This window comes from Schistocerca americana, chromosome 8, assembly GCF_021461395.2.
Source record: "Schistocerca americana isolate TAMUIC-IGC-003095 chromosome 8, iqSchAmer2.1, whole genome shotgun sequence".
In the NCBI taxonomy this organism is placed as follows: Eukaryota; Metazoa; Arthropoda; class Insecta; order Orthoptera; family Acrididae; genus Schistocerca; species Schistocerca americana.
Window position 1 is genome coordinate 166,197,586 of NC_060126.1, and position 5,520 is coordinate 166,203,105.

General features: G+C 40.8%; 1 non-coding gene across 1 annotated transcript; it reads left to right on the forward strand.

Moving 5' to 3' along the window:
- The first annotated feature begins 4,281 nt into the window (after nucleotides 1-4,281).
- Nucleotides 4,282-4,356, forward strand: Trnas-cga. The gene has a single exon. It is a non-coding gene; the product is annotated as a tRNA-Ser (tRNA).
- Nucleotides 4,357-5,520: the final 1,164 nt, after the last annotated feature.

The window sequence follows — 5,520 nt, forward strand, 5'->3', positions numbered from 1 at the left end:
AATTTTCATTCATGTTTTCAACCTGAAAGTAACAAATAGGTATTCTTTATTTGCACGTCTGCATGAACAGACATTAACGGCGATTGGCAACAGTTCGAAATTTATTCGAAATAAGTTGGCGTTTGCGGTTAGCCGAAGTGGTGACCACTCACGATAAATGCAAATCTGGGTTCGAGTCCGCGAGCCGACATATATTTTCACATATTACTAATAGGTAGAATATCTATACCTAAAGCAGCTGATGTCAGTGAATTTATTTGGAACTAACGAAGGGATTACTATGAATGAAGACAGTAGGCTGCATTAAAATTTAATTAATACAAATGTTTTGAATTAGGATTCGACCTTTATGTCCACTGTAACATATTGTACAATATATGTATCATATTCGTTTGGTAAATGATGACTGGTAAGTGTCGCAAATAAACTTATCTCGAGGTTTTCCTTACATATGTCATGTGTTTCAGTTTTTCCATTATTAACTACTAGTGTGAATGTCTCCTTCATCGTTTTCTTCCAACTGTAAATTCGTCAGTAAACATTGGTCACTGATTTGAGAAACTTGCGTCTACCGGCACAGTTGAAAGCTACCTCCAAGTGCCAGCGTCAGACAGCATGCTCGAATAAGTGCTTTAACTTTTATTTTCTCTAAACTGCAGTGTGATGTGGCTATTCTTCCAACTTTAAAAACAGTTTCAATATGTTAGCTACATTTAGTACACAATAACATATCACCTCAAATTAACCAAACGTAATGTAGCCATTAACCACATTTTCACTGAAAATGCATCAAATTTTATGCTGCAGAATACTACAATATTAAAAATCACGTTAACTGACCGATTTTGAAAATATAAAGACTTGACCCTCAAGCTGTGACGTGAAACTGTAAGATAACAAAGAAAGCAATTTTGTACCGCAGTCAGTTTCCTCTGAAACTAATGAGAGAAGTTATACACTGTAATGAAGAAATTGCATAAATGCGAAACAAGTTGTTTTTAACTCTTTACAGGTAAATGAGACCCTCTACCGAAAAACGAAATCCAGGAGTTGTCGAAACTTTGCTTATATAATAGATATAGTATTTTTTTACAGCTTCTACTGTTGACAACAAGAAAATCTAAAAACCAATTCTCCTTGTGTAATGCTATCAGCTGCTTTGGGGGGACCGTTCGTTACTTCTCTCTGTGGTCTTTTGTCTTACTACTGCTCACTGTATGTTTCCAACTTTAACAGCACATTAAACAACTGTTTACTTGTCGGTATGCGCAACAGATAAAAAGCAGAATTAATGACATAAATAAAACGCGTCTTTCCACATCTGGCTAAGGACGTTAATGTGTTCTTGGCTTCAAAATGGCGGGATTCGTGCATGCTCAACTAAATTTTGGTACATGGAGCCGGGTTTCCATTTTGTATACTCTCTATTTTTTATCCATGAAGAGGTGCCTGAAGTTTGTTCGGATCGCGTAGTTCTTAAATCGCTACATTGAAATGCAGGGATCCGTGTTGAAACTTGCGTCGCATGTACTGTTTTATCTTACCAGGTTATCAAGAATAGCAGAGGTCAAAAAGAAAGTTTGAAGCACTGCAGGTCGTCTCAGCAGGAGCCAATAGGTAGCGAGGCGGTAAACCTGTGTGTTGCGTGCTTTGTCCTACACCAACACGTGCGTCTGGTTACTGTGTCTCGTTTAAACCCTGGAATATAGAACGAGTGGAGTGGACTTAACGCCTACCTTCCGGCGGCGTCCGAGAAATTGTTAAGAAGTTGGTAGCACTGATGCAGTTACACAGTTGGTCGGAGACTTTGTTGGCGGCACCGCGGCTGCCCGCTGCAACTTGGGCGAACTCGGGCAAGAATAAGAAAAGGTAAAAAAAAAAAAAAAAAAAAAAATGGAGATGCAGCACTAAGGCCAGAGACAGCAAGTGGGGAAAAAGTAGACGCTCTGAAAACTCGAGCTGCTGGTATCCTCCACGTGGCTTATCAAACACCGGCAGCAGACGTGACCGCATTTTCAAATCACTCTGTTATCTGCCATAGGCGCCGCCGTCGCACTCTGAGAGATGCTGTATGCAGTAAGAACAATTAACGCCATGCGCACCAAGCTTTGGCACTGAGGGACTTCTGTTCCGTATTCCATTAATGATCGTTCACAAACTTCTGCGATATCGGAGCTGTCGATACCATCCGTTGATATTGACCAATGAGCTCATAACAAGTCTCAAACTGCAACACGATATCAAAATAGCGGCCAATAAAATTAACCACTCCTACGGACCGAAATACAGTCATAAGATACAGAATCCTACAAGTTCTAATAATAGATTATGACACTAATGGGATAACCGTATATTTTAGGAGTTTGGGAGAGGACAAACAAATGAATCGCAAAATACGAGGGCTGTCCAGAAAGTAAGTTCCGATCGGGCGCTAAATGAAAAATACAGTCAAAGTCAGAAACATCTTATTTGCAGGAGTTTCCTACACTTTCCAGATACTTCTCTACATAGTCGCCGTTCCGACTTAGACATTTGTCGGAGCGTTATACCAAATTTCCAACACCATCGTCATAGAAGGTAGCCGCCTGTGCTTTCCGATAATTCTCTACACTAGTCTATAGTACATAGCCTGCGCCCAAGTGTTATCTTCGTATCCAGCGTTTCATGTGAACAGAGATGATACTCAGGACGAGCCAATTGGGGCTGTGTTGTGGGTGATCGAACACTTCCCATCGGAAAGGCTGCAGGAGCGTCTTCACTGCCCCTGCAGAGTGCGGCATAGAATGGCCATGACGAAAGAAGCGCGTGGCAGTTGTGTTAGGTGGGCTGCATTCATTAAGGCGAAGCCTCTCAGCGGGCCCTCCTACTTAGCGGGAGACATCGTTGCTCTAGGCATCATTCCTCGCTTGCAGTACATTCACAACTGAAAAGAGAATCTCGATGCGATCGACAATCATACTAAAGACACTACCCAACACATCTGTGCAAAGCTTCATCGGGTTTTCACAGTGGTGTCCATTTCGCGACCGATGGGAACTTACTTTCTGGTCAACTCTCGTACAATAGAACCATGTTCAAAAGGAAAGAGAACAGAGAATCATGAAAGAATGATTGGTTTTAAGGAAGTAAAAAACCAAATTATAGGGAACAGACTTCAACGGGTATCGAAACATCACGTACTTAGCCCAACTTAAGGATCGTTACCACTTCAAGAAACGAAAAACCGAAAGCAATACCAAAAATACAAAAATGCAAAAATCACGGCAATTAATGACACACACGACTGAATAAGTACTTGTAGTTTTGTGCGAAGAACGAAGTACCGTTGCATTGTTGGTACCTCACGACTGCGCCATAAGCAAACGCAGTCGCTGCCAGAAGCAACTGCGAGTGAATGACGGCGGTGTAGACGCACTCAGCAGACTATCCAACGCTACCTCGTCAGCTCCCTGAATTATCGCGCACTGCCGTTTAGCCAAGTCTGCAGTCATCGTCGAACCGGACTTCATCATCTCTCTACTGAGCCAGCAGTGTGACAGTCATATTAGGCTGAACGCTGCATAAATGTTTATCGTCTGCTGCGCTTTGTGAGAAGAGACTCGTATTTTGTTCCCCACGATGTGACACATTGATGTTCAGCGACAGTAATAAATACTGTGTTATTTCGTCCGGTACATCACTTGATGTATGTTATTAATAGAGATTAGGTTGTCGGCAGTAACTTCCTATAACTCCAAGGTTACACATGTACTTCATTAATAGTATTCCGTCTTCAGACAGGATATTTTTAAAACTTCCTGGCAGATTAAAACTGTGTGCCCGACCGGAACTCGAACTTGGGACCTTTGCCTTTCGCGGGCAAGTGCTCTACCATCTGAGCTCCTGAAGCACGACTCACGCCCGGTCCTCACAACTGTACTTCTGCCAGTATCTTGTCTCCTACCTTCCAAACTTTACAGAAGCTCTCCTGCGCGCGTGAGAGCATTAGCATTAATCTTCCTTCTGTTACTCGTATACAATGAAAACGGCTTGTCTGTAGTTACAACACAGGTACCATAATTCCTGTTTGGTAGAACTCCAATTGGAAATGTACGAAAACATATTATATCTCTCTCGTTATAGCTCTCAAGTCCTTCAAGAGGTGAATCACCTCCTCGTAATATAGCAATAGTCAACCAAGAATTGCCACTAACTACCTCGCAGGAGAGCTTCTGTAAAGTTTGGAAGGTAGGAGACAATATACTGGCAGAAGTAAAGCTGTGAGTAGCGGGCGTGAGTCGTGCTTCGGTAGCTCAGTTGGTAGAGCACTTGCCCGCGAAAGGCAAAGGTCCCGAGTTCGAGTCTCGGTCGAGCGCACAGTTTTAATCTGCCAGGAAGTTTCATATCAGAGCACACTCCACTGCAGAGTGAAAATCTCATTCAGGATATTTTTATTTTCTAATTGCATTCCAATGTACGAGTATTTCAAACCTACAACTCCAGTTGCAAAGATTATATAGAAAAAACGAGCTTAAGCTTTTCCCTTGCGTTTAATCACGTAACTTTCGTTTTATGCTGTGGTAACAAACTTCCACATTGCATCAAGTTTTAAACGATTTAGAGTCTCTATGAGACTAGTACATGGCAGCCTTCCATTACAAACTGCAGTATCAGAACTGATCTTTCTCAAGTATATCATCATTTTTTGTTTCCATATTCTGATACGACAAGCTTGAGTACTCTGACTAATCGTCTAATACTTTTACTGACTATCGGGAAGTTCTTACTTCAGTAATTTGATGATAATGTAGTTCTGGACTATAAGGCTACATTACCCGTTTCATTTATTTTGACACCTACTGAAATAATTTCACGTTTAGTATACGGACTTCTGTTACCTTATTTGAGCTCAGGTAATCGAGTTCTCTGCCAATTTATATCCTCATGAAGGGTTTAACCTTCCCGTGTAAAATAAAAATTATAATATTTTTTGTTAATATCTTAACTCATGAAAACTGATAAATTTTGACCTAAGCAGCGCTGCTCCATGGCGCTGTGAAATCAATCTGAATCTGTCCGTGAGAGATAAACTGAAACATTCTTAGCTCATGATTGTGTCGCCGGATGACGCTGTCTATATATCTGCTAGAAGATGGCAGAGTTTAATGAAATGCTGGCCTATCTACTATTACTAGACAACATTTGTCTGAGATCTGAATTATTAGAAACACTGACTTTGCTTCTTGCCATAGCTGCACAGCTGGTCGTCTGATTACTAAAGAACACATGACTATGATCAGAGGAAATTTCTGAAATATTTAAATTTAAATAAATGACTGGATCGGGACTGCCAATGACTTAATGCAAAAAAAATTATATTCAGAAAATCTTTTACATTATTGATACAGATCTGCAGTCCATTATCTGAAAAACTGAATATTACAAATCTGGGTCAACTGGTGTTGACGAATCAGAGAAGACTGAAACAAATTCATATTAACATGTCAGAAAAGTGGCTTAACTACGAGCATGCCAATAAAA